Here is a 25394-nt window from a genome sequence, read left to right on the forward strand (position 1 = left end):
TACCTGCAGGTCTCAGGGTGGTTCACACAGTGCTACTCTTGATTAATGCCTAATATGTTCAGCTCTCTTCACACTCACAGGTTAACAAAAACCCTTTGAAAGACCACACACACACACCCCACTGTGAAATCAGGAAGCTAGCACTGTGAAGATACACAGCAACACCTGACACCCAGGATTGCAGGTTTTGCTATTTATTAACATTATGTTGTGATTCTTGAAAATCCCACATATACCACCCTCTCTCCCCACCCCAACCCCAACTCTCTCTAGGTACATTTGTGCAAGCCCTGATCTCAGGCCATAAGCCCATTTTTCCATCTCAAAAGGTAGCCTTGCAGCAAGATGTAGCTACAGCCCACTTAGTGGTGGATGGGGCTCAAAAGTTAAGTAAGATGTGTTTGATTGGTGCAATCTACTCTGAGGTCACAATGGCCTCAATCCATGAAGTGAACTGCTGGGGAAGGATGCTGTGCTCTTGCCTAGGCTTAGTAGAGGAGATGGGAAGAGCCAGCGGGAAGCAAGCTTCTCTTAAGAGCTCTTCTAGGAAAACAGACTTGGGGAAATGGAGGCAGCAAGTCCCTCAGTTTTGCAGCATCCTGCTGAATGATGAAAAGTTGCTCAAGGAAGGTGAGTGTCAAGACTGACTTTTGTGGAATATTGGAGCTGTGTTTTAGATTCTGAAAGATGTGTGAATTGGGTTGCTCATATACAATACAATAATATACAAAACAATACATTAATGTTTGTATTGTGTGCGGTGGGGAAGAGGTGATGCCAGGCTAGGTTCACATCCACACTGCACATCTAAAGCCTGGAACTGTATAGCTAGTAAAATTTGTGACTAAAGGGTGGCCAGCATTATTACTGGCAGTCCCTGTACCTTAAGTAGCAACTCATCGTGCAGATATTTAGCACTTTGTTTTCACACCAGGAACAGCTCTCCTTGCTTTCCCCCTAAGTTCCAGGCTCCTGCTGAACTTTTTAAAGTGTTTGCTTAACTTCAGCAGTTAAAGGCAGATGAGCAGGAGCAGCTCAGAAAGCTGACAGCCTTGTTGGTAAGGCTCTCTAAAAAACATTCTTACTACAAAATCACATGTTATATTGGGTGGAGGATGTTGGCTTGTTTTTGAATCTTGGAAAATATACTAGTCTTATCTGCAAACAAGGGCACCATCATAGCTTTTATTGTGTTTTGAAGTGCTTGAGATTTAGCAAGATCCAAAAGCCCTGAATTGGGGGGGGGGGTTAAACAATTGCAAAACAACTTTTTAAAAAAGTCTCCCTCTGTTTCTCCATATGTATGTTTATACATCTATAGCATTATCAGAGCAGAATAATTACAAAGTACGTCCTTCCTGCCATTTGCAAAGGGATTTATGCCCTTTGAATGTCTTTCTAGGGACCCATATAATCATACATAACAATAGTCATTTGTCTTGTAGAATCAGGGAACTGTTCAAGGATACAGGTGCTTTGTGTTCTTTGAAACAGGAGGCTAGGGTTGCCAGCTGTTTTAACACCCTCTTCAGCTGTGCCTGTATAGCAGTTGGATCTGCAGGCATGAGCCAGCAATGTTCCAGCTGGCAGTGAAAAGCTTCCCATTCTGGTTTTTGCAGATAATCAAGCTACTTCTAAAGGCAAGAGCAGGTGACCCCCTTCCCTCCTCCTCCTATCTGGGAACGGGAACTGTCTGCCTGCTTCCCACACCTCTCTAAATCCGGAGTGGAGAACCTTTGGCCCTTCAGAGGCTGCTGAACTACAACTCCCACCAGCTCCAGTAAGCATGGTCAGTAGCCAGGGCTACTGCTCTCTATGGTATATGTTCCAGTGGTCACCTCTGGCCTCATCCCTTTTTCAAGCCCCCAGTTTATGTACCATAATTCAGTAGGTAGCTTACAAGCAAGGGCTCGGCAGTTATTCTGCCCCCTGTGAAGCAATTCAAAGAACGTGTCAGTTACATTTAGTGAGGAAGTGTCATTTTCCAACCTTAAGCCACCCAACAAGGGGAATGATGGGATATTAGCACAGTCGCCAAGTAACCCTGGCAAAGAGAGAATGTAGAAAGCTGCCTTGGACCAGTCAGGCCATTTTCCAAGGACTATCAACTCTGCAGGATCTTGGTGGAGAGGGGTTTCTTCCACCACCATCAGTTTTCTGATCCTTCTACCTAGAGATGCCAGAGACTGAGTCTGCGACCAGAGCCGGCCCAAGACGTTTTGGCACCTGAGGCATACCACAAAATGGCGCCCACCTCCTTGTCAGTAGTGAGTGAAGATCTACATCAGGAACAAGGGTGGCAGGAGGCCAGCAGGACCTCCTCTTTGCCCAGAGGCCACTGTAGATGCAACATGGGGAGGACTGTCAAGGAGGCAGCAGATCTGGCCTTGAAAGAGTGTGCCACATCTGTCGCTGTCACATGGCAGCAGGCAATGCATTCCTTGGAGGCTGGATGTCTGGGACATTGTTTGCAAAGTATCATCATCATCATCATCAGGACTTCTATACCACCCTTTATCATAAGATCTCAGGGCAGTTCACATCATGTGCTCCACCACTGAGTTGCAGTCTCTCAATGAAGGCCTTGCATCCTTTGCAATCCACTGTGTTCAGAAAAAAATGAGTAAGTCTGAAGTATAAATTTGGGTTTGTTTTATAGGCTACTTTAAGATTAATGGCTCACCCACTCCCACAGTTCCTGGGAATTGTGGTTTGGTGCGGGTTCTCAGAATTCTCACAGAACTACATTCTATGAGTCCCTCAGTTCCCAGGGTTCCCTGGGGAGACAGAATGACCACTGCACCACTTACTGAGCCTGTGCTACTGATAGATACACACCCACCCCAGAAGCATTTGGTTTCTCTCATTTCCCACCACCATATGGTGACCATTTAGCAGTGGTGAGTAGCTGTGTTAGGCAATAGCAAGGTGTGCTTATCCCAATGAGACTTGGACCAGAATGTGCCATTGTGGGATCACTAGAAGGGGCAAGCTGACCTCAATGGAGGAAGCTGGGTCTCACCAGGCCAGGGCAGGTCCTGCTTTTTAGGGGCAGGATTTAGCCTTGAATCATAAACTAGCACCACCAAAAGTGTAATGCTCCTGAGCATGTACAGAATATGTTTTTTTCTGGCAGCGGAATAACCATAACCCCATTGGGAGAGGAGGGAGTGAGGCTTTTAGAGCTCAAGTCCTTGTTGAAGGAGGGTGACAGGAGATCACCTCAAGAGGATTTAAGTCATTCCTGTTGTTTTGGGTCCTAGTGGATAGCTGGAGGGGAGCAAGTGGAAAGAACCTCCCAGGAAGCAGAAAGCTATTGAAAATAAAACAATTATTCTTAAAACCTGCAAATTCAAAAATAAATTAGCTCATTGAAAGAGTTCTAGATATACATTTTGAGATCAGCTTGTTACAAGCAAAAGCAGTCTGGGCCTGCTTTGAGTCACTGCCTCGCTTATGTCTGCAGTTCTTCCCAGAGTAATGGTGGAAAGTCTGGATTCTCCATCCTAGATCTCAGCTGGGCTCTCTTCTCCCCAAGAGGATGGTGATCACGTTTGGTCTCGTTTTTGAGCTGGCGATGGAGAATCATACAGAGTATATGCCCTGAGTTTCTCTGGAGAAGAGTTCCTCTGTTGCTGCTCTTGGGTGAGGCAGAAGCGTGTTACCTGCTGGCCACCTTCCTGAATGGACCTGGAGAAACAAAACCCACAAAAAGAAATCACTGGCAAACTCAAACTGACAACTTACAGGGGGTATTTGTATGGGAGAGGAACAAACAGCCTGGCCTACAGAAGGTCTGTATTTATACTGGATGCAACAAGTACTATCACCATGGCTCCCCCCTGCTAAGCAGAACGGATGAGGCCATCTGGGTGCCTGGGCGTTTGTCTCTCAGCAAGTAGCTCATTGCATGGTAAACAAGTTTCTAGCCTCTACTGCAATGGGAGATGGCAGGATTGAATGCACTCAACCCGGCACATAGAAAACCAGTATGTCAAGAAGGGTAAGCTACAACTCTTACCACAATGTGCTAGATTTCTCTGTGCACGGAGGCATTAAAAAATTCATTTGTGCTCTGGTTCATTTTTTTCAATGCCATTATTGTTGGTTGGTATGCTATATATTGCTTTGAAAGTCCTTTGGGCAGAGCTGTATTAAGAAATGCAATGTATAATAATAAAATTCCCTGTCTCCAGTCTGAAGTGATAACAATCAACTGAACAGGTTAAACTATCAGCTGTTTGTTCAGGGTAGTCTCAGGAGGTTAAGCCCAAACCTTCAAGGATGTTGACATATGGAAGACACTGGCCTGGCCTGAAGGTCTTCCACCTTTTTGCTTCTGTTGGAAACCTTTAACGTCTAAAAGTTACACCTTCTGATTGGCTGGGCTGGCTCATATTTAGTGCCTCTCTTTTCCCCAGTCCTCTCCGGGGCCTGTTCTCCAAAGGAAATTAAATGCATAAAACCCCTTTGAGATGAGAGAGCTGATCCTTTTGAACTGCATTTCCTTATTATTTAAATGAAAGCAGCTGAAAACCACCATCCTTCCAGGGATCACAAACCAGATGAGGATTTTATATATATATATATATATATATATATATATATATATATATATATATATATTGATCAGCAAGTCTTTGTAACTCTATCTTGCTTTAAAGATTTATCTGCTCCTAACGAGTGCTAAGTACCTACAGTCCAGCTCTTTATGTTACAGGAATACTCCACTCTCCAAGTTACATGTAGCACTAATGCATTGTGCAAAGCTATCATCAAAGGTCCCTACACACCACCACACTCCCACACCGGGTCTGGGGTGGCAGGGCTGCCACTTATGTTAAGTGAAAGACGTGAAGCTCAGAAGTCATTAGGAAGAACTTCCTGACAGTAAGAGCTGTTCGACAGTGGAATTTGCTGCCAAGGCGTGTGGTGGAGTCTCCTTCTTTGGAGGTCTTTAAGCAGAGGCTTGACAACCATATGTCAGGAGTGCTCTGATGGTGTTTCCTGCTTGGCAGGGGGTTGGACTCGATGGCCCTTGTGGTCTCTTCCAACTCTATGATTCTATGATTCTAAGTCGTCCTTGCTTGCCTCCTCTTGAGCTCCTCTTAGGAACCACCATCCTCATGGCCAGACCTATACCGTTAGGCAAAGTGAGGAGGCAGGTGGGGAGCAGGGACACAGTGGGGTCCCTGGCTATTGCTGGACTACAGCTCCCATCAGCCCTGACCACTGCTCCTGCTAGCTAAGGGTGCTGAGGGTTGGAGTCCAGCAATGGAATACAACAAAGTGTGTTGAAAACAGCCATAAGAGACAGGTAAAACATCAGAGTAAAAGCATCCTGTTGCAATGTTTGTTTATTTGTTTGTTTATTGCATGTTGGCTAATGGGCCAAAAGTAGAGAAAAGGGAGGATCAGACATTCTGAACCTTTTGGGAGAAAGGATTTCAGCAGCTGTGCCTGCCAGGCCTGCCGGAGGGTCCTTCCAAAGGGGACTTCATTGTGGACTTGGGGCTGCCAGCACAAGTTTCGTGCAGCATCTACACAGCACCCTCATCCAAATGCCACCGAAAATCTGATTACCGTATTTTTTGCACCATAACACTCACTTTTTTCCTCCTAGAAAGTAAGGGGAAATGTCTGTGCGTGTTATGGAGGGAATGCTTACGGGTGGCGGGGGGATCTGCTGCAGTCGTGAGCAGAGGATCCATGGTTCCCCTTCCTTCCCTCCTCCGTGGCTCGCTTTGAAACAGCAAAGCGGGAGAAGAGCCGCTGAGTGGGGAGGAGAGAGGGACAGAGAGCCTGCTTCTTTAAAGGAGCAAAGTGGGAGAGGAGAGGAGCCTTCTCCCCTTATACCCCTCTTCTTAGTAGCATCCTTCTCCACCCACCCCACGCGTGCTTCTCCCCTCAAAACCCCTCTCCTGCATTATTAGCAGCATCCTTCTCCACACACCCCACACATGCTCCTTGTCCCTTGAGTGCTTTTCCTTCTCTCCCCACTTAAAACGTGGTTACAAAGCACGGATCCACATGGATCCTTGGGATTTTTGCACTGGGTCACCCCAAATTCACCATCAGATCACATAGCATTTCCATGGCTACACCTTGCACCAAAAAAATCACACACCCACTTGCCTAGGGCCACAGTGGTGCAAAAACGTGGTTACAAAGCATGGATCCACATGGATCCTCAGGATTTTTGCATTGGGCTACTCCAAACTCACAGTCAGATCACATGTCTGTGGCCACAGCATGAACCACAAAAATCATACATCCACTGTTTCATTTAGAAATTTTTTTTCTTGTTTTCCTCCTCTAAAAACTACGTGTGTGTTATGGTCGGGTGCGTGTTATAGAGCGAAAAATACGGTAAGTAAAATCTTGCTGGCTGAAGGTAACTAGAAGTGGGGCTAGCCAGATCTCTCTTGGCCCAGACTTGTGGAGCCTGGGATTGTAGCCACAGAGAAGGCCCCCGGCACCATAAATCATCAGCACCTTAAATTACTTGGACTAAATCATCAGCATAGCCACATCACATTAAATTACTTGGATTTTCTTTTCACACTTTCAATGCCTGCTCCTCCCCATTTTCCCCTCTTGTGTCCCTCCTGGAATGCAAGCAAGGAGGAGAAATGGACCAGCTGATGAGCTGCTAAGGCGGTCAACTTTCAAGCATGCCAGTTGGGGCTGAACTACACATGACAGCCTTGGCTGGGTCTGCAATCTGTAACTGACGCCCTAAAAGCACAGTTGAGTGTTTCTTCTGCCATTGGTGTGAAAGGCAACAATGCATTTTTAAATGTTCTCATACTGTCATTGTGCATCTTGTGAGTGGAAGTAACTGAAGCACAATTCCGCTTCCTGCCATTTTTGCAGGGGTGTCTGCATGAGAACAACTTCCTGCTTCCTTTCTCGTTCATTTATCTCCATACGTATAGAACACTTCCAGAGGAACTGTTTGTGGAGCATTCATCCTGATTTGTTTGCAGGGATGTTAGACAAGGGAAGTTATTTCATGAACATTCATTCTGGTTTGCTTGTTTGGGAAGGTTGGATGAAGTTGCGTCAAAGCAAGCGTTGCCTCACACTTGCCAGTGCATTTCCGTCCATCAATTTCCTTACCACAAAACTCCCATTTTAATGGAAGTGGGTTTGTTGAGCAAGACCTCCCAATAAACTATAATTGTGCAACCTGAATTCTCTGGTGTGTGATTGGATCCCTTCTGAAAAGAGTGGCAGTGCCCCCCACCCCAATCTTTCTCTCTTTTTCGTCTTTTCCTCCCCCAACAAACTAACGTAGGAAAACCTTGTCAGTTTTCACCAGTTTCTCCACCTACACATTTTCTGCTTTCTACTGAAACTGGCAAGTTTAGGGGAAACAATATGGATTTCCCTGATGACAGTTTCTCTCGAAGTCTTCCTCTCTGTTTTCTCATGAAATTGATCAGGCTTTCCTCAGTCTTGTCAGTTTCACTGCAGAGCTCTCTCTGTGTGAATGAAAGTGTTGGAGCAGGCTAGAAGGATACCTTTTGGGGTTGTTTCCAAACTTAGATGCAGACATAGGAGCCAGCTCTAGGGGCTGTGGGGCTTTGGCCCTCACAATGAAATATTTGAGGGGGCTGGACCCCCACAAAGTTTATGAAATCATGTGTGTGCACTGCATCATGTGATTGATTATGCAGGGTGGGGCTTACCTGGGCCCCCACAATATTTTATTCTAGTTGGCACTCCTGGGTGCAGAACAGTGTGAGCCAAGTTCCCACCCAGGGAAAGGGAATGTGATGATACCTGAAGGCAGGAACAGCATAACTTCTGGAAGGGGCCATGCACATTATCTGATGCAGGGGGGGGGGGTATTCCAAAGTGCTTTTAAATGCACTTGTAGCTTTTGGCTGATGCTGCCTCTGTGGGCTTTTCCAAAACTACAAAGCAGTGGCTTTTTTCTCCCTGACAGCTGAATTCAGGCACACTTAAAAGTGGTGCCAATAGGCCACCAGTGGCAGCATCATATTTGGAACACATCTACTTTAGCCTTTAGAAGATCTAAAATTGCAGGCAGAGATCCACATGTGTTTGTTCTCTCTTGCATTTTCAAACCAACTCAGCATTTTGACTCAGAAACAAAGTTTAAAATACAGGTTGTAAGAAAGAAGAAAGCAACAAGATCACTAACAAAGAAGGGAAAGGAAGTTGAGGAGAAGTTTGGTTCTCCATAGTCATAGGGGATATTTAAGTTTCAGTCTGCCTGATGTGGTCAGAAGCTCTTGCTGTACTTGCAGCTGCTTGAGATACAGTCGGTTTAGTAAAGCTTTTCACACCGTGAGATAAGCATTTGTCTCTGCTAGTGTCTCTTAGAGACACAGTTACAGTGACCTTTTTGAAATGGCCATCCTGCTGCTCATCGCATCAGTGGTCACCGTGGGTGGGCAGTGTCCCATCAGAGCAGTGAACTTGCGCAAGGTTGCTGCTCCGACATTAAGCTGCTTGCGTAAGTAATCCATTCATGTCAGCAGGGGCTTTTGAGCAAGCGGGATGCGGGCAGATCGTTGGGAAGGATTCACTGCTTAAATGTTTTGCAGAGTTTTCTCAAACCTCTTTGAGCTGAGACGTGGGATGAAATAAATGAGTGTGCACGCCATATGATGCCTCTAGTCATGGGACGCTTGCTTGTCCCTGAATCTAAGGCTGCTGAAATTACAAAGCAGTTGGGCAGAAATCCGTCTCTTGTTGTTTCCCCAGCTAACTATGTAGTGCTAGCAGGTGTTTAAAAGATGGCAGAGAAGGTGCCTTCTGGATCTCAGTTGGCAGGGGATTCCATAGCACTGGGCCAATGATGCCAAAGGCTCAGTTTCTTGTCACTCTCAAGTGAGCGCCACCAACTCAGGGAATGGCCAATGATCCTCCTCAAGATGATCTTAGTAATTGAGTTGAAGTACAGGGTTCAGGGATCCCTAAGGTACACTGGACCTAAGTCATTCGGGGGCTTTGTAAATTAAAACAAGTAGCTTGAACCTGGCTTGATAGTAAAGGGGCAGTGTTTGCACTTGCCACTTGTTTCAGAATGAAAGGAAACTGAACCAAAAGAGTCCAGTGCAGTTAAAATTTCAAAAAAAAAAAAAAAAATCCACCTAAAAAAATGCCACTAGCCCCAAAACACTGGATCAAATCACATACAGATTCAAGTACAATTATAGTTGATTCGAGCTGTTGCACAACAAATCAATTTTCCCAAAGATGGGAAATTGGTGAAGAAATGCACAGGATCACACTTGCTTTGGTATAAATGCCACCTAACTACCCTGAAAAGAAATTCAAAGGAATGCTCATTAAATAGCCAAAAGCTCAATAAACGGCTGTAAGCAGCCCGCTCTATAAAGATGATTCTGAGTCGGCAGAACCTGTTTGCATTGTCTGTCTACTTTGCTGGGTTTTTATTTTTTTCAGATTGCTGTTGTTTCAGTTAGTGAGATCCCGCTATTATATCCTGCTCCTATGTATTTTATTTTATTTTTGGACTTTTACTATCTTGTTTTGTTGAAATCTTTTGCATTTCATATTTTAGTGTTTTATGATTGTTTGCCACTTTAGGTTAAAGTGCAATATGGGGGGGGGGGGGTTAAAAGCATGTTTCCCCACCACCACCCTCAGATCTTTTGAATAATTGTTTTGGAGTGGGGGATAAAACCCGTTAAGAGTTTTCTTAATGGGAGGCACATTTCCCCCCATCCTCCTCCATTACAAATGATATATTGATTGATTGATTTTAATAAACATTTTTGCTCTGTTCAACTTGTATGGAGTGAGGGAAAGGAGCTGCAGTTAACAAAGCTGGTGGGGGGGAGCCACAAGGGGGGGGGGGAGCCACAAAAGGTTGGGTGGAAGTTTTCGGAGGGGTGGTAGAAGCTGTGGTTTTCCTTTTGGCCTGGGAGCTCTGCAGGGCTGGTGCCCTGGACCAGCCCACCTCAGAGATGAAAAATCTGGACAGAGCCTTTGTCCTTGATGGGCAGTTCTTGGAAAGAGGAACATTAAGGCCCGGGGGGGGGGGGATCCAGGGGGAAATGCTTTTCCGGGGGGTGGGGGTGGGGGAGGAATTGGCAGAGGGAAAAATTTTAAAAATGTTCAATAGTAACGGCCCTTCTGCAAATACCAATCTTCAGGGAGGGGGTTATTGGGGTGGTAGCACGGGGGTTTACACACCCACACCATTTGCCAAGAGCCTGATCACTCGCTTCCCATGAATGCCATTAAACAAGAAAACAATCTAGACAAGTGAAAATCAATCATGCATTGGAACACATGGAATAGTTTGGCCTTATGTGTAGCAATAACTCACACCTTCCTGCTTTCAAAAGCGAAATGCTTGGGATGAGCGAACAATGCACCAGCCAAGATTTTTTGAAAAGCCCATCCTGGAAACCCCTCTCCCTTTTAATCTCTATGCAAGATTTAACAAGGCCAAAGTCCCCTCTCCCCACAAAGAAACCCAAGCCAGCATTTACTGAAAACAGGCTTGGCTCTTCCCCTCTCAGTCGTCCACATCATGCTCTTTCTCCGTCAGCCCTGACATGTTTGGGGGGTTTTGGAGATAAGTCCCAAGAGGGACAGAGCTGCAGTGCAGCTCTCCATCCTTTGCTGGTACGGTGGACACTTAAAGCCCCACCCCCAAATGACCCTACGGTGGCTGTCTTCCAGTGCCACAGCTCTGATTCAAATCTCTCTGCACCCTCAAAGATCATGCAGACCATGTCTGCTTTTCATAAGAATAAAATCAGATGGGTATTCTTTCCACTCCACCATAATGCAGTTGTTGAACAAGCGATTCTAAGAGTGCAATTTTAGGCATGGATTCTTGGGACTCTCTAGTTCTTTAAAAATAATAAAATAAAATAAAATCTAGTCTTGTGGCCCTGAAGGTTGAGCAATGAACGAGGAAGTTCTTGGTTTAAATTGTCTCTTCCATAAACTTACTGGGTTCTCCTAAGCAGTTCATTTATTTTTATTTTTTTATAATAATTTTTATTGGTTTTTCCAAATATTTTCCATCATAACATCAATCTTATAAATAAATAAATAAAAACATTTGGCTACATAAGTCTAGAACTACCCTCCTCCTCGACTAATGGTTTTCCAACTTAATCTCTAATATGCATTTTATTCTTATTAATATTTCTATTAGATCCTAATCTTAAATAAACAATTTGTAAATTGCATTTAGTAATAAATGATAATTTAAGCCTACAAAGCTTCTTGTAACCCTATTAGCGATGTCAGTTGTTTACAGTCATCTTTCAAATACAACATAATCTTGTTCCAGTCTTTCAAGAAATTCTGGTCCTACTGGTTCCAAATTTTCCCAGTCACTTTCGCCAATTCGGCATAGTCCATTAATTTCATCTGCCACTCTTCTTTCAATAGTATCTCTTCCTGTTTCCATCATTGGGCTAATAATTCTCACTGCAGTTGTAGCATATAAGAATAATGTTTGATTCTGCCTGTGTGCTTCTCTACCTACAATTCCTAATAGGAAGGCTTCTGGTTCTCCTAAGCAGTTTAAGGATGATCGTACTGGTCAACCTTACATGGTTGTTAGTAAGCATCTAATGCATCTGTGCAGTGGCAGACCTGCATTTTTTGGGCCCTGGAACTTGAGTTGTCATGGGGGCCCCTTAGCAACCAACAAGGTTCTCTCCTTCAATGGGGTTGTTGCATGACAGATCACCACACTTTTACAACATCTGTGCTCCTGACTCTCAAACTCTGGGATTGTTGAAATATATACAACAACAAAAACCAATTTGAGTGCTGCTACTTCATGTGGATAAAGGTAGTTTCTGGGGCTCCTCCAGGCAGAGGCGTAGCATGGGCAAGTCTGGGGCACCATCACCCCAGGCGCAGGGTTTTTTTGGGAGGGGGTATTCCTCACAATGTCATCCAGCTGGAGAGTGGGTGAGAAGGATGCAACAGGCACGCACCCTGCCAGCCCGCACTGTTTTTGCAAGTCTTGCAAAGTGGTGCTGGGCTTGTAGGGCGCCGTGAGTGCACTCCTCAAAGCAGGGTGGCACTGGCTGGGCAGGCAGTGCAGTGCAGTGCGGCCCCACTTAGCTCTGGTGGGTGGGGATCGTTCCAGCAGTGCGCCCTCCCCCCACAAGGCAGTTCCCGCACCTGGCACACATGTGCCTGCCCTGGGTGCCAGCAAAGAATGCTCCCCCACTGCCTCTAGGACCAGGGGCCCTGAAGCTTTAAGCTTCATTCGGTTCATAGGAGATCTTCATAGGAGATCTGTGAAGTGCTCTGAGCACTTTGAAGCACAGTGGCAGGGCTAAATATGATGAGCTGGAGTGGAAGAGACGTTCAAGTAAAACGTGCCGTGTTGAGCTGACATGTATGACCGACAGCCATTCCCTCTTCTCTCCCCCCTGCCTCCCCGCCCCAGTAGCCTGGGAACTGTAGCTTAGAGGGTGTTTGGGATTAGCACAGCACCCTAATGAAACCACAACTCCCAGGATACCTTGGGGCGCAGGGAAGAAACCTTAGTAGCTAAACTGGTATAAAAAGTAGTAATGTGGACATGCTACAGTCTGGGCTGGGAGATCCTCCCTGTTTGCCAAGCTCCCTGTTCTCCACCCCACCCTGCGACCATCTGCTTTCGCACAATCTTTCCAGCAGAGCTGTGCTTCTCTGCCTATTGTCCAGAGACTATCCCACCCTTAAACTGATCATCTAATCCATTGGTCCTTTTTTCTCTGGAAAAAATAATAATAAAAATAGAAAAAAGAATAATAATAAAAAAATAGTTGGTGCCGCACTGGATTTTTAATTGTTAACAAAAACAAACAACCAGCAGTGCATGATTTATAGCACAGAACGCAACTACTTTATAATATGATCACAGGACAACCAGAAAGTATAAAACAATGCAGCTACAGAGGAACATGAATCATTCCCAAAATATAATTATAAACAAGCCTCTTGCAATAAGTATGTATACAAACTCAGTGAGAGGAGTGAGCATGTTTTTGCTGGGTAATCTCATTTACATTTGGGTCTTACTTGAGACAAACAAACTCTCTCCTCAACAGAAAGAGAAAGAAGCCTTTCTCTTTTCCAGTCTTTCATATTTGTCCAAGTTGAACATCCCTGTTCACAACAATATGGAGAACTGTAGAAGAATAGCCAATGCTCTTGCTCTCATTTTGAAAAAGTATCCCGCCACACTTGTCATCCTCTCCTGCCACATCCTTTGAGAATCACTTATCTAATCTCCCAGTTCACTCGATATCTGTGCAGCAAATGCTGACCTGAGTGGGGAAGCTTCTGGCCCTCCAGAAGTTGCTAGACAACGGCTCCCAGCATCACCCTCTAATAAGCCTTGGTCTTTCTGACTGGGGCTGATGGGAGGTGGAGTCCTGCAACATCTGGAGAGCAAGATGTTCCCCATCCCTCATGTAGATGGACCATAAGCCCTCTGGGCACAGACTTCACATGTTCCATGCACTGCACCAACCCTTGCCGCAGGCTTGCCACTTCATTGCCCTTTAATAGGTTGATTTAAAAAGAGAGAAAAGGCAGCTGTGGCTCCTTCCTGCCTGTTCCTTCCATGGCCCTTTTGCTTGCCCCTTCTTGCCTGCCATGAAGGGTGGGGGGCAGGTGCCTGAGGGAGGGAGATGCTGGGTACACAGGCCGTGGGAATGTATCCTAGTTGTGTTTTGCTGCTTGCATCTGGCTAGCTGCATCAGGAGGCAAGGAGACCTGCTATGTCACCCAGGCCACATCCGTCCAGAATTAGCAGGCTAGGGCTGCTTGTGTCTTAAGTCTAAACTTGCACAATGCATAGGAGGGGAGAGAGAGAGAGAGAGAGAGAGAGAGAGAGAGAGAGAGAGAGAGAGAGATATTAGTATAGAATCCAGCATCCCCCTGTGGCTTGCCTGCCTAAAGATAAGTGATATGTGAATCAGGCCAGATTCTGGCCCCACTGTAAAGACTGGAATTGAGCTATACAGTGGTACCTTGGGTTACAAACTTAATTCGTTCCGGAGGTCTGTTCTAAACCTGAAACTGTTCTTAACCTGGGGAGCGCTTTTGCTAATGGGGTCTCCCACTGCTGCCATGCTGCCAGCACATGATTTCCGTTCTCATCCTGGGGCAAAGTTCTTAACCCACAGACAGATCCTGAAGCTGAGGCTCCAAGACTTTGGCCACCTCATGAGAAGAGAAGACTCCATGGAAAAGTCCCTGATGTTGGGAAAGATGGAGGGCACAAGGAGAAGGGGACGACAGAGGACGAGATGGTGGGACAGTGTTCTCGAAGCTACCAGCATGAGTTTGACCAAACTGCTGGAGGCAGTGGAAGACAGGAGTGCCTGGCATGCTCTGGTCCATGGGGTCACGAAGAGTCGGACACTAAACAACTAAACAACAACAACAACACTACTTCCAGGTTAGCTGCCGCCTGTGCCCCTGGTGCCTTTCTTTCATTAACTGCAGCCTGCCCCACAGACATAGGAAGCTGCCTTGTATCACATCAGACCCATTGGTCCATTTAGTTCAGTGCTGTCCACACAGACTGGCAGGGGCTTTCCAGGGTTCCAGCAGAGGGATGACTGGAATTTCACTTCAGAAGAAATGGGTTTTTGCCTTCAATCAAATGCAAACCCTGGAAAGGAGCCAGTGGTCACTTCCAGACAAAGCGAACGTTGAGTAATCTCTCTGATTTGCTTTCACGGAATTTGTGCAGACGTTATACAACATCACTGCCGAGTGGTTTTTATCTTACCACACAAAGTCCTACTTATTTCTTTACTGGAAATGGATCCATTATGCAATAGCACTGTTTAGCCATTGTTATTTATTTCAACGTAGCCTTTTTCTTTTATGGTGAGTTATGAAGATGCATTCTTATTGCGCAAAGGGCGTTATCGGCATCTACTTGAATATATGTGTGATCCTGGCAGAAAGTGCTAAAGTCCAGAAGCAACCACTATCCTAGGTTTAACAACAACAGCAACAACACAACCCACTGAGAACCAAACCCAGATCCGAGAGGCTTTGGCTTCATCACACAGGGACAAGCCTATACTTCTCTAGGGTCTGAGTTATATAGCAGCCCCCTCCCTGGTGATTTCTGAGCACCCTGTCATATACATGCTAATTCCTTCTGGGAACATAAATGGGGCATTGGCAGTGACTGCCCTTTATTTTCATGGAATTCTTGCTTTTTAAAACATTTTTAGTAGCTTTGGGTGGCATGGATGATATTAAGGATTGACAAATGCATCAGTTTTGTTTTGCCTCAATTTCTCATCTTTGCAACCTTAAATTCAGCTTTCTACATTCCGGCAGCCATTCAGTTTTTAAAAAACAAAACAAAAAAACATGAAAAAATTGTCAGCATTTTTGTGTGAAGTTCACCTAATATTATTGCAAGCAATTTCACCTAATGCAATGCATTTTTTGTGTGGTGTTTTCACAATTGTATGCATTTATGCACATTTCCCCTGAATATATGAATTTTGTACCCATTATTAGGTTGGGGAACTGCATTGCAAAATTCAGGAAAGTGCAAATTTCTTGTGTTTGGGTTCAAGGAGTGTGAATTAGGTAGTCTCTTACTAAAATGCAAACAATATAGAACTTCTCCCACATCCCTAGTGGTATTAATATCTCATGGAATGCCTTACGCCATGTGCTTCTGTCCAGTCACCTTGTTTGTCAGGAGAAACCTTTTGAGCAGAGCCCTGTGCTCTTGATGTCCACTCCAAGATAATCGGGAGGAAGGTGTTGCAGCACCTGCCTTATGAAACACCTTTCCTACTTATATTAGGCAAGCACCAGCCACGTTAAGCTTCAGACTCTTGCTTTGGTATTTTTCTTTTCAGAGGCTTTCCCTGAAATGTGACCTCAGAGCTATGTACTGTGATTCATTTTATTCTGAATTTCATGATAGGTGTTATGCAGCTAAATTTTGCTCAAGGTAGATCTACTGGAATTAAATGACCTTAAGTTGGTTATGCTCATCAGTTTCAAGGGGGTCTACTCTAAGTGACACTTGGTTGAATAGCACCAATTGTTGATAAGGTATGTGGTATTCTCTTATTCAGAATCACTTTGATACATAAACTTGGGTAATAATTAAAGTATGGGAAAGTGAGCATGTGTTTGTGCATGTGCTGGGAGCATGCAGCATGGGGGGGGGAGTGTTGCAGGAAAACATTTAAGTCAAAATGATGTTTGCCAGCCAAAAACTGATATGTGCTTCCTACATGCTTCAATGAAGCATTGGCACCATATGTGATCCTGAAGGTTGGGAACTGACTTCCGCCTAATCTGGGCCACCTACTGTTTGCTTCCCTTCAGCAAGCAGGCTAAAAGTGGGGATGGAGCTGGCATTTGGGGATGCATGCATCCTCTGAGACACTTTCCACACACACATTCCCAATTTCCTTGGGATCGTAGTCCAGTTCTCAGTTTGGGGTTAAGATCCTGTGCACACTTTATTGGCATTAAGCTCCATGGAACACAATGGGACTTAACTTCTGAGTGAGCATGCGTACGATTGATTGCACCATAAAGAACTAAAGGAGAAGGAAAATCACCCTGTTGGTGCACTAGAGCCTATTTGAGGGCAGTTTCTCCAGATTCCACCCCTTGATGATACAACATACAGCCAGTGAATCTCACCCCCTATAGACCCCAACTTGTATTTGTAAGGTTTGTGCATTTTGGTTTTGTTTTTAAATCCAGTAGCAACAAATACCATGGTTAATCAAATTAGTATCCATCACAGCTGTTCATTTCAAATCTGTTCTAGGAAGAACCATCATTTGTTGGATGAGCACCAGCTTTGCCAGCAGAAGATATCCACTTCAGTCCCTGCCATCTCCATGTAGGGCTGGGGGAAAAAACCTCACCTGAGACTCTACCGCAGGGGTGGTGAACCCACAGTCTGCATCTGGCCCAGGTATATATAAAGGCTGCAAAGCTACTTCTGGTGGCCTAGCAGCCCTTTCCCAAAATTAGGCACCTCCTTCTCTTCCACCCAATGTTCTTGCAAAGGTGCACCATCTCCCTCTGGCGCGGCACCATCCTCTTTCCTGTGTGCAAAAATTTTCTAGCAGCAGTGATCTCCCTGTTGCAATGCTAAGCTAGGAGGAGAGGTTCCTCTCCTAGCCCAGCCCAGCCCAGCGCAGTGATGAGGAGGACAGATGAGGTCTCTTGCTCTGTAGGGACTATTTTCTGAAGATAAAGAGACAGTGTTTCTGCTCCTCCCTTGATCTTCAGGGAACAGTGAGAGCTGCTAGAGGCAGTACTGAGCTAGATGCCAGGGTTTGGCCTAAAGGTACATGAGGCAGACACCTGGCGGCAGCTAGGCAGGTCTGGGTCTGTTTAGTACCTGAATGGGTGACCACCTGGGAGTCCAATGCATGACACATTGAGTTCCATGATGAAAAGAGGCTGGGATATAAATGCAGTAAATTTAAATAGATGGGCCAGTGGTCTGACTCGGTATAAAGTAGCTTTCGATGTTCTGCATTGCAGGACTTATCTAATCTTGTTCTGAAACATTCTCCCATCGGTAACTTGATGGAATGCAAGACTTGCTACATTTTGGAGGTGGCAGGGAAATGCTTTGCTTGCTCTTTTATTTTAATAGTGAGCATGGGTGGGTTAGGTGGCTCTGAATTTAGCTCACCGTGTAATGGTTTTGCTATTTTTGTTGCAATACAGCTTCATCTTTTGTTTTTTTAAAACTGAAGTCATTTTGCTCCTTGTGTGCTCACTGCCATGAGTTGTTTGATTGGCAGGTTTAAAAATGGCAACAGTCAAGAGGAATATAAATTAAGTGGGAAAATAAATAAGCAAAATGCCACTTAAACCAAAGGACCCAGGAGATTAAATGGGAACCAGGTGGCAGGTGGTTCCACCAACATTCCTCCTGAAAACATCTGAAACTCAAATATAGTGTGGTGAATCTAGGGTGACCCAGGACCACAAGAAGCTGCCTTCTACAAAGTCATACTGTTGGCCCATCTAGCTCAGTATTGTCTACACTAATTGGCAGCAGCTCTCCAGCATTTTGGATTGAGGTTTCTCCCAGCCGTACCAGGAGATGCCAGAAACTGAACATGGGACCTTTTGCGTACAAAGCAGGTGCTCCATCTTTGAGCCACGGCTCTTCTGCTGCATGTGGTAAAGTGAAGGAGCCACAGGACAAGTGGAGAAGGGGACAGTGCAGACAAGAAGTCCTAAATCACGACCTTTGTGAATGGGTGCTTCAGTTGGGGAACCAGGCCTGTAGCATAGCTACAGCTACTAACACAGAAGTCTCCCGCAGGTTGTGCAGCTCCAGCCTTTCTAACAGAATTTCAAGAGCAGAAAGAACCTATTTGCAGTATCCAGGAGCACAAAGTGCTCCAAGATTTCCTTGCCTAAAGTCTGATTAGGGGACTTCTCTTTATTTCCCCCTGTGCTTTGGATTTGTGAGAGTTGTTTGCCCTGCTGAAAGGAAAAAGAGGAAATGTGTAGGGTAGTAATGCCTCTGATGTCTGCCCCAATCAGATGCTGCTTACTCGGGTAGGAATACAGATGGATCTGAACAGGACTGAGGATTGTTCCTTATGCACTCACAGCCCAGCCAATGTTAGCTGCTACTTAAGCCCCATTGATTCTAATGGAAGGACTGAGCACATGGACCATGGGACTTACAGGCTACGAAAATCCAGTATGTTCTGTATATATTTGGAACTTACTGTAAGCACTTTGCGCTGGCTTGCAAGGTGCCCATGATCATTGTCAAGGTACGAAGTGAGAACCAACCTAGAGAAAAGGGAAACCTCCATAGGCCATCAGTCTCGGGCTCGCATCAGTTCTTGCTGGGGAAAAAGAGCAACTAACTGTAGCCCAGCTGAGGGGTGTTGTCCTCCTGACAGAATGACCCCGGAGCTAATGTTACCCAGACTCATCCTGAAGGTTGAGGGGCCAAGGGGAAAGACTCTCAGGTTGGTTAGATTCCCCCCCCCCATGCTTCATCTCTCCTTCCTCCGGCAGCAGACAATATTTTTCCAACATATGGCAGAAAACAAAAACTGAATTCACTGTTGTATAATAAAAAGGGGCTGAGCCGAAGGGGGGGGGGGCATCATGAGAGGTTATTGCCCTGTGGGAGAGAGTAGCCACAGGGTCAGAGATCAGGCTAGGTCTGATATACTTTCCTCTTTCCGGGTGATACTCTGCCTGCAGCAATCTCAAAGAGCAATCACCGTTTTCTTCGGCATTAATTGCCCTGTTTTGTTTTCATCCCATCCCAGGGGCTTAAGCCATGGATGGGACATGCTAACCAAGAAGATTGTTCCAGCATGTGCAGAGCTGATCCTGGAGTGTGTGCTTTTGAATGTACACTTTTGCGAGTGATGCCACTGTCCGAGGTAATTTTTGGCATTTCCAGGGTTGCACCTACATGTTTCTGAAATTCCTTTGCGGGGTGTTGGTAGGGTGATGGATCAAATTTGTTCCATTGACCCCATTAGGAGGACAGGGCAAGCTACTTAATTCAATCATTTCTCATTATTTTGAAGAATTGATGCCATTTCCTGTTTTTACAAGTATTGATTTTGATATATATTTTTGCTTGCTAGTTGTCAATTTGAAATCAAATGTTCCCATTTTTATAAAGGTGTTGGTCAGCAGCTTTGGGGAGCAGCTGGTCCAGAAAAGTAGGCTATGTACTGAAGAAGTCAACAGAATGATTGGAGGTGGACGGGGTTGTCTTTTAAAATGTCAAGCAGCATTCCGCAGAAACCTCTCCTCACTGGGGGGGGGGGGAGCCCAGACCTGCAAAATTGGAATATTGACTGTGGCGTTTGTAGCACAATTTTGTGCAGCTTCACTTGGAAGTAAGTCCCAATGAATTCCATGGGACTTAACTAACCATCAAAATGTGTGCACAATTGCAGCCTTCATTTTTGAAAGCTTCCATCCTCTGCATGCTTACTTGGAGTTTTGGTAACCCTAAAGTTCAGTGGAACTTAACTTTTGAGCAGGGGAATATTTAGGAGGTGGCCTAGAGGGCCCATGTCTCGTGTCTTTTGCAGCAGGCCTTGGATCTCCTGCCTTCCCTTTTTAAAAAGAAATATATATTCACTTTCCCTATTTCATCCTGGTGAGACCTCTGCTCCCCACCTGCCATTGCAATTTATCAGAGGCATCTATCCATAGAAATCAGCATATGCAAATATTATGCAGAGTTGCGCCATGGGCCTCTGCCCCAAGTCTTTAAGCACTAGAAAGCAGAGTTGTAAGGACTGGGCCACATGAATCCTGGCTTGCTTGCTTTTTTCATAAGGCATAGGAAGCTGGTCTGTCCAGCTCAAGCTCCGTGCTCTTGGCACGGATTGCCAGTGGCTCTCCAGGGTTTCTGACAGAATTATTTCCCAGCACGACCTGGAGATGCCAGGATTTGTACCTGGGGACCACCTGCACGCAAAGCAGATGCGCCACCACCACTAAGTTCTATCTCTTCCCCTAAGCTTTCTAGTCCTTATGGTTGCAAGACTATGCTTGCTGAACAAGAGTTCTGGCGACCAGAAGACTGGGCTTCCCTGCTCTGTCACATAGTTATTTGCATCACTTCAAATAACTTCAAATAACAGGTGCGGGGAAATGTATGCAAAGGAAGAATAAAATGTAGGATAAATGATGCAAAAGAAGAGAGGTTGTGAAATTTTGCCCATATCTTATATGGGTTGCAGAATTATGCTTTCCTTGTTGCAGAATTTTGGGGTACGTTAGTGCAAGTTTCCTTTTTTTTTTTTTGTCTTGGCATTGGATACCTGTTTGATATGAATAAGTAACCTTATAACATTCTTTAACTCCCTGGGCAACCTTAGTGGCATCCAGGACCAGATTCTTCAGTTTCTAAATGAGAGAAATGTCGGGGGGGGGCAGGGGAAGGGATCACAGCTAGTGAAATTCTTCCTTCCTGGAAACCCTTAAAGTCACAGCAGACTTGTCAGGGTGTCAAGCAATGTAGCCAACTAGGGGTGTCTAAAACCTGCCACAGTATTTCTGCCTCCCCACATGCTGATTTACAATTATTCTGTTTTGCAATGCAGATCCGAATCTTTGTTCTGCAATGCATTTCATTAACTGAGGTAGGCATATCTGTGCATCATGTTTCCTGGTCAAGAGCATAGAAGCCTTTCTCTCGCTGATTTGAATCATTGCTGTGCATCCAATGTGCATTTAGCTTGTTTGCACAACACCCTGCAAAAAATTTTGGGTGGCTGTGTGTGGATCTGATGGTAATAATCGCAAACTGGCTCCCTGACTATTCAGGCTATGAATTTACAGCAGGAAATGTGCAGTTTAATGCACCAAAACTGAGCCAATCATACCATGCAGCAAAGTGATGCAAGCTGCTTCAGACGGCTGAATTTTGGGTGCTTTTCAAAAGCGGCATTTACCCAAGCCTGCCATGATTTTTTAAACCATGTCCAAAGGAAATCATTGCCCTCTGCAAGAAAAGAATAGATGAAGGCAGGAATTTATGTCCAAATGGTTCAGTGAGACTTTTTAAAAATGTTGACCCTAACTGCAGAGGGAAGTGGGGTAGCATTTAAGGTCTACTTGAGGCAGCAAGGAGCGCATAAATATTTGTGGCATAAAAAATGATCAGACAACAGCAAAGGTTGTGAGGTTTATCGAGGGTGCAATGAGATTAAGGGCCACTATCTGAACGATAATCTTGGCCATATGATTGCCCTTTTTACCCATTGCTGTATTTTTTATTTGTATATATTTTATTTGTATATATTTTATTTGTATATATTGCTTGTTTTATGTTGCTATGGCCATTGGCTAATGCAAATAAAGTTTATCTTATCTTATCTATTTGTGGCATCCCAATGTAAAACCATATCTGCAGTGGTGCAGTTTTAATCCATGTTTGTGATTTCACATATGGAGGCAGGAGATGCTAGCTGTTTACATTTATATAATGCCAAAAGTGTGGTTTTATTCTGAGGGAGGTATACATCATTTTCACACATAGAAATAATGATGAGGTGCCATTGTTATCCAGGGCAGGCACATGAACAGGCATCCAGGCGATAGGCTCTTTTTATCAACCTCCATTTCCAAGTCTGTGAAATGGGAACAGCAGAGCTGACTTCTCTTGCAGGAACATGAAAAGGGTGACAGATGGTTTGTGCATAATATACAAAAAACAGGATGGCTTTGCAAGTCATGTTATGAAGTGTGTTTGGGGCTCTGGCATGCCTATTTGTCTCATTATGAATGTGTTTAATATGGAGGAGAATTGTGGGGGATTGAATGTATGTTTCAGTGGGTGTAGGTTTTATATTTCTATTAGAAATGGATGAATGCAATGTGTCCCTGGTGAAAAATTTGTTGGCCTGCTTATAAAGGCGATATGGAATGGGTCTGCCTTCCAAACACAAAATAAAGATAAAAAATTGTATACAACATTAGTCATACTCCAAACTGACTCACTGAAATCAGAAGGCACAATTTAGTCCTCTCGATTCATTTCAGTGGCTCTACTCTAAATATGACTGACGTTGGATTACAACCTACAGCCAAAACAGAAAGCAATTTGTACTTAATTCCCTATAATCCAGCTTTTCATTTAAAAGGATAAAGGCATCTTCTGGGCCTGACCATCTCTGAATTTATCTGGATTTGTGGACAAGCCATTGGCAGGAATCGGTATTTGAATGGTGAAGTGAGACTTTACAAAAATGTTGGTCTCGGTGGGCTCTGCTTAGGCACCAAGAGAGTGGGGGGGGAGACCGTCTTGGGCTGGAACTGCATCAGGCGCAGAAAATGATACATATTTGTGGCATTTCTGCTTACATAAATGCCATTTATAGAAATAAATGGTTCATGAAATTTGAATACACATGAACATATAGGTTGAGCTTAATCAAACACATAAAAATGACCAGTTCAAGCATGTCGGTTTCAGCTGAGATCCAGCACCTGCTTTGTGGTGGGTTTTGCTACTGAAATCCAGGAACTGCTCAATTTAGGAGGGACAAAAAAACAACAGCCCAGGCCTATTTCTAACAAAACAACAACCCAAGTTGCTGACCCAAGTTTACCTTTCTCCCCCAGTCCCATGCAAAGTCCTGCACAGTCCTAAGCACCGTCTTTCGAATGCGAGTCCTACCATAGAATCATAGAATCATAGAGCTGGAAGAGACCACAAGGGCCATCGAGTCCAACCCCCTGCCAAGCAGGAAACACCATCAGAGTACTCCTGACATATGGTTGTCAAATGCAGAGGGGCTTGCTTCCAAAGAAGTGTGCTTAGGATGCAGTTCTTGTATCCCTGCTCAATGTCTTTATGAAATGCCATGGGATTTTTTTTTTTAGTTTTTTTACAGGGGACAAATGACAGTGTGCACATTGTTTTATGCTGGTGTCTTAGAGAGAGGAGTCATTTGCCTGTAGTGTGGTTATTCCTTACCCGCTATCTTCTGGCAAGCAGGTCTGGGGACCAGAAGTGACTGTGGGATGAAAGAAAGGCATGTGTCCATCGGCTGCAGGAATGTGCCACTTTCAACTTCCACATTGTCTCTGTGTAGTCTAAAACTGCTCAAATCTAAAGATTGTCAGGGTACCATGCTTTTTCAGCCTTCTGACCAGAAAGCCCTTATGCCTAGTTGCAGATATCTGGAAGCTGGTTATGGTTGTTCACTGGTGACTGGAAAGATATTTTGCACATGCCCAAAGTTGTGCTTTTTTTGTATGTGCACTATAACTTTTTAGAGTTAAAGAGCAGTCTGCAGCTAGCCATGCCCTGGTCTTGGAACTCAGCCTAGAGAAGAAGTGCAAGGCAGGAGAAGAGCATGGAGCAGGACATACCTTCCTGGTGGGTCTCAGTGGGATGCTGACATGGACCAGGCCCCTTCCATCCTCCAGACGGAGAAGGCGTAGCTGAGCCTCTCGTGGGCCAGGTAGTTGCAGCTGGAGATCTTGTGGTCGAGCTCATCGCTCTGCAGAACCTGGTAGAGGAAGTCGATGTATCGCGCCGCCAGCTTGAGTGTCTGGATCTTGCTGAGCTTGTCGGAAGGCAGCGTGGGGATGATTTTGCGCAGTTCAGCGAAGGCATCGTTCAGCGACTGGGTACGCTGGCGCTCCCGCACATTGGCAATCACCCGCTGCGTGTGCATGTCCTCGAAGGTCTGTGGCACAGGGCTGCGCTTGCTGCGCTTCCCCTGGGGTGAGGGGGCACTGCACTCCTGCAGGGGAGCTGAGGCCAAGGGTTTGCCTAGTTGGGTCCTCTTGCGCAGGCCTTTTTTGGGGACCCTCTCGCTCTCCTCCTCGCTGGTCACCAAGCTCCCCTCCGGTGAATCTGGGCACATGCTTTCCTCTTTCATCCTTTGCGAATCTCCTTCCCTTCCCTCTCAGTAGACGCAGCAAGGACCTGGATCTAACAGGCCGTGGTGCATCCAAGCCAAGGCGACCCGAGGTTCAAATGGGGCAACCTTAAGGGTGGGACCCTTCCAAAAAAAAAGCCCCACGGCTTCCAGAGCGGCAAAGGCTTTCTGAGTTGCTCCAACCTTCAAGGATCTGCTTATTCACCCTCCTTTCCCTCCACCCTTCCTAAAGGGCTAAAGAGAGGAGGGACGTTATGAAAATGTTGTTAATGCCCTTTACGGATAGGGTAAGGCGTTCCAGGGGAGGGGCCGTGCACAGACCAATGCAGTCCTCCACGATAATGCAAACATCAAGAGAGCTTATGGGTTCCAGATTGCCTTCCTTTCCTCTTCTCTTCTCCCCCAACATCCTCCCCCCCCCCCTCAGCCCTTAGGCACAGATGCTCTAGCCAGCCGTTTGGATGCCAGAGGATGTTTCCCTCACCCACTGTAATTGACAAGGGTCTGCCGGGGCTGACCCCTGCCCACAACCTTGTCAGTGAAGATTGCAAAGCAGTTGTTGCATTGGGTTGGTGCCTTCGCCAGTGATCAAAAGATAAATGGGGCAGCATTTGCTGCTGCTGGGTGGACTCTTTGGGGCTACTTACTGCAGTGCCACAAGCTTATAACAATGCAGGCTATTCTCAGGAGGAACAAATCAATATAGATATATCAGAGAGAGATGGGGTGTTTGCCATCTTAGTCACAGGGGATTAATAGTAGGTAAAGTGGTCCCTTCCCTGTGTCAACTTCTATTTACACAGGAACATACTGGTTTTAGAGTTAAACCAAATGCTTTGGCAAAAAAAGTCTGAAAATGTAGTTTTTTTTCCATTAGAGACACAAGCATTCCAACCCAACCCTATGCTTTTTTTCTCATAAATGTCCCAGGGTTGTCTCTGGGACTTGTAAACAGACTTACGGTACTCTTTACCAAGCAATCCTCTGCAGGTTTGC

The 25394-nt window shown here is 45.3% G+C and overlaps 1 long non-coding RNA gene and 1 pseudogene across 4 annotated transcripts in view; one reads left to right on the top strand and one right to left on the bottom strand.

The window, feature by feature from the left end:
- Window positions 1-25394, top strand: part of LOC307211344 — a 45294-nt gene that overhangs the window by 1369 nt on the left and 18531 nt on the right. The window contains exons 2-3 of one of the 3 annotated variants that reach the window (XR_013836385.1): window positions 16812-16957; window positions 19305-19421. This is a non-coding gene — a long non-coding RNA (uncharacterized lncRNA). Of the gene's footprint in view, window positions 1-14443; window positions 16958-19304; window positions 19422-25394 lie in introns of those variants that run through there. The other 2 variants (XR_013836386.1, XR_013836387.1) reach the window with 2 other exon arrangements.
- LOC307211328 (twist-related protein 2 pseudogene) lies at window positions 1172-24688 on the bottom strand (annotated as a pseudogene). Its single transcript, XR_013843916.1, has 2 exons — window positions 23884-24688; window positions 1172-3690 (listed from the first exon to the last, which is right to left on the bottom strand). The product of XR_013843916.1 is annotated as a twist-related protein 2 pseudogene (transcript).

The sequence above is a fragment of the Podarcis cretensis genome (genome assembly GCF_951804945.1).
Source record: "Podarcis cretensis genome assembly, chromosome: 2".
Taxonomy (NCBI): domain Eukaryota; kingdom Metazoa; phylum Chordata; class Lepidosauria; order Squamata; family Lacertidae; genus Podarcis; species Podarcis cretensis.